The sequence below is a fragment of the Phoca vitulina genome, unplaced genomic scaffold (assembly GCF_004348235.1).
Source record: "Phoca vitulina isolate PV1807 unplaced genomic scaffold, GSC_HSeal_1.0 scaffold76, whole genome shotgun sequence".
NCBI classification, from domain to species: domain Eukaryota; kingdom Metazoa; phylum Chordata; class Mammalia; order Carnivora; family Phocidae; genus Phoca; species Phoca vitulina.
This window is the reverse complement of record NW_022589779.1, coordinates 3,965,175-3,969,375: the sequence shown is the minus strand read 5'-3', so window position 1 is coordinate 3,969,375 and position 4,201 is coordinate 3,965,175. Positions and strand designations below refer to the sequence as shown.

Genomic DNA, 4,201 nt, shown 5'->3' with positions numbered 1-4,201 from the left:
TTTATTGGTATACAGCCTGAAGCAGGCAGCTTTCTAATCTCTGGGAATAGAGCAATGTAAATTATATCCTAGTTTCCCATTTCTTTGGAATTTACCTTCATGTAGAGAGAGACAGGTCATTTTTAGAAATTAGTAAGTGCTATGAAAATAATAAAGCAATTGAATGAGATAAAGGGGATCAGGGAAGCTTTTTCTCGGTAGGTGGTATTTGCTGCTTTCTGAATGAAGATCCAGTTATGCAAAGATTTAAGAAAATAGTGTTCTAGAAATAGGAAAGATCCAGGTACGTAAGATGTAGGAATTTAAAGAAAGCCATTGTAGCTGGATTTCATGGAGCAGGTGGGAATGAAGTTAGAGGGCACATAGAAGCTAGAGAACTAAATTCTTTGGAATCATACAGCGAGTTAAGTTTGTCACAGAATATTAAAATAAGACTGCTCCTATCATGAAGTCTGGCCTCAAATCCAAGAGCAATTAGTGCAAAGCAACCTGTCGTTCTAGGTATAGAACTTTTTATGCAAAACATGCAAAAAAAGTGTCCAAAACTGGTTCTGTTACTATCAGTCCATCTCCCACCACAATATTATATGAGCAAAGGCTATGAATTCTTTAGAGAGAGCAACCTCTATGAAGAGAATAAGCAATTCTGTGAAAAGAGCGCTAGTTTCCTACACCTTCCCCAAAGGCACAGACCTGTCACTCCCTCCCAGCCAAGAAAGACAGCTTACAAGAGCAAGTTGTCCTGGAATTGGAAAGGCACTGCAACTGGCAAAATACGGGATGGCTGGCAGCTGGCTGGAGGGGCCTGGCCTGACAGAGGTGAGGGAGATATGCTGGAGACAGACTGAGGCTCAGAGATGAGCAAGTAAGGTTGCTGTGGGTCTTCCTGTGGAGCACTTCTGAGGAAGATAGCTGGATGAGAGTCAGCCTGATGGGAAAGGACAACCTCACTTAATTGGGTTTGTGTGGTGAGGTTCTCCTGAAGGCAGAACAGAGGGAGGGCCAAAACTGATCACCAGAGGAAGACCTACTTACATCAGGATGCTGCATGTGAGATTCCAGTGACGGGTTCCAAAGAGCCCACAGAAGTACTGCACAGGCAGAAAGAACAAAAGAAGTGATATATATTTATTTTAAAGATTTTTTTAAAATTTTTATTGTTATGTTAATCACCATACATTACATCATTAATTTTTGATGTAGTGCTCCATGATTCATTGTTTGCATATAACACCCAGTGCTCCATGCAGAGCATGCCCTCTTTAATACCCATCCCCAGGCTAACCCATCCCCTACCCCCCTCCCCTCTAGAACCCTCAGTTTGTTTCTCAGAGTCCATAGTCTCTCATGGTTCGTGTCCCCCTCCGATTTCCCCCCCTTCATTCTTCCCCTCCTGCTATCTTCTTCTTTTTTTTTTAACATATATTCTATTATTTGTTTCACAGGTACAGATCTGTGATTCAACAGTTTTGCAGAATTATTTATTTGAGAGAGAGAGAGAGCTCAAGCAGCAGGGAGGGGCAGAGGGAGAGGGAGAAGCAGACTCCCCACTGAACAGGGAGCCCGATGCGGGGCTCCATCCCAGGACCCTGAGATCATGACCTGAGCTAAAGGCAGACGCTTAACTGAGCCACCCAGGTGCCCAATAAGTGATATTTAAATACCTGGTACAAATATGGTTCCAGGTTGCTGGACTATAATAGCATCCTCCACATAAGTTTGTGCATTCTTGTAATTTTTTATTCTTGCTGAAGCTTGAGAGAAAGGAGGGAAAAAAAGAGAAAACTTGGAACTCACCCCTTTTCCCTTGGTAGTTTGTGTCAGACATCAATGAGGGAAGAAGGAAAGAAGCTTTGAAAGGAAAGAGGAAGTCAATTTTTGCTTTAGACCAATGGGGAATTTATGAATTAAAAAATGAGGCTTTTAGTATCTGAGTGACTGAAAATCTATGAAATCTAGATGGTATTCAGGAGCCAGGAGTATGAAAGAGTCTATTTTAATAATTGTATTCCTACAAGTTTATTTTGTTCAGTAAATTGACTGCCAGCACTTCACTATACATACAAATATTTTTAAACCTAGATCCATTTATTTTCATAAGGGACAAGTTTGTTCCTTCTGTACATATTTAGTCTCTTGGTGATGTTATCTGAGAAGTACATTACATTAATATTTTTAAATTGTTTATTTTCCTGTTAAGAATAATGCTTAAGCTTTGTTATTTTTTAACCCTAGGAATTTTTAGACTACATCCTTCTATATCTCAACTGAAATCCTTTTAAAATCACCATCTCTTTGTTCTTCCATTCTTAATATAATTTATCACTCAGTCAGTTGAAGTATCTGTTTGACTAATTTTTTAAAGGAAGTATATTGGCCTCTTTTTTTTTTTTTTTTGACACATTTATTCTGTGTCATGATCAGACTATTACATTTAGCAATTGATAGCATGGGTGCCAAAAAAAAAAAAAAAAAATCTACATTAAAACCTTTTGTTGGAATGCTTTACACTTTCCATGGAACAGAAACTAAAATAACCTCTTATATAATTAGTCACAAATACAGTCCTCGAGTGTTTTGCCCATACATGAGTATTGTCTAAAACATGTCTTCTTTGTAGCAGCGAGGCCCTGCCACCACTGTGCTTGGCTGAGTTCACAAATCTGTTGTGACCTGTAGCTTCCCTGTCACTTCTCTGGCTCTCCTCTCCTGCTAACCCTTGTTTCCTGGCGGTAATTAAGACCTTCTGCCACTGTCATAGCCACTGTTGCTGCTGGAACCGCAAAAGCCACCTTGGTTTTGTGGTTTGGCAAAGTATTGTCCTCCACCACCAGAGGGGCCAGGGTTTCTGCCTCCAAAATTTCCTCCTTTCTTGGACCCAAAATTTGAGGATTGATCGTTACAGCCAAAATCATTACATATTCCATCTCCCAAGTTGCTTGTACTACCACCGCCATAACCACCCCGCCTCCTCCGTTGTTTTAACTGTCTTAGCTGCCACTCCCGCCAGAGACACTGCCCTGTTTCCATAACTCTGTCCACCACTTTCATAGGCTCTGGTTCCTCCAGAGTAATCAGGGCTGCTGCCTCCATAACCACCATCAATACCAAATCCATTATAGCCATCCCCACTGCCATCATATCTACCACCACCTCAACTACCACCACAGCCACCTCACCCATTGAAGTTTTCTCCATGACCAAAGTTGTCATTCCCACCAAAACCACCTCCACGACCACCACCAAAGATTCCAGAACAACTCTGACTTCTTTGGGTGGATGAAATGCTACCCATCTCTTGCTTAGATAGGGTTTTCTTTACTTCACAGTTGTGGCCATTCACAGTATGGTATTTTTGAATGACGATCTTGTTTACAGAGTCATGGTGGTCAAATGTTACAAAAGCAAAGCTTCTCTTTTTGCCATTGCCTCGGTCAGTCATGATTTCAATCACTTCAATTTTCCCATTCTATTCAAAATAATCTCTTAGATGATGTTCTTCAGTGTCTTCTTTAATGCCATGAATAAAAATCTTTTTCATAGTTAAGTGGGCACCAGGTCTTTGAGAATCTTCTCTTGTGACAGCCCTTTTTGTTCTACAACACTTCCATCCATTTTGTGTGGCTTTATATTCATGGCTGCATCTACCTCCTCCACAGTGACATATATGACAAACCCAGAACCTCTGGAGTGCTTGGTGTTTGGATCTCTCATTACCACACAGTCCATAAATATTTCCCATTGCTCAAAATGGCTCCTCAGACTCTCATCCATTGTTTCAAAGCTCAAACCTCTGATGAAGAGCTTCCATAGATGTTCAGTCTCTTTGCGAGACTCTGATTTAGACATGATGTTGGTGGGAGGGGAGATTTTAATGATGCTTACTCAGTCAGAAAGTATATCGACTTCATAACGTCTGAGAATGGTGTCGTATTACCTTTGTAGAGGAATGACAATTTGGTTGGATAAATATTTTTTAAACATGGAATCTTTTTTATTTTAAACATTTTTTTTGCCTGCTCAATATTGCACAGATGTCTGCTGAAAATCTGATTTGGGTTCTAAAGGTTTTGTGGAGTTTTGTTTTGTTTTTCCTTCATCCTTTTTATTATCAGAATTTGTCTAAAAGGAATCTTATTTAAAATTGCTTTAAAAAGAAGTTTAGAACTTTTCCCCGGTCAAAAATGTTTTATTCTTAAAT

The 4,201-nt window shown here is 39.9% G+C and overlaps 1 pseudogene; it reads right to left on the bottom strand.

The window, feature by feature from the left end:
- Window positions 1–2,736: 2,736 nt before the first annotated feature.
- LOC116625288 lies at window positions 2,737–3,983 on the bottom strand (annotated as a pseudogene).
- Window positions 3,984–4,201: the final 218 nt, after the last annotated feature.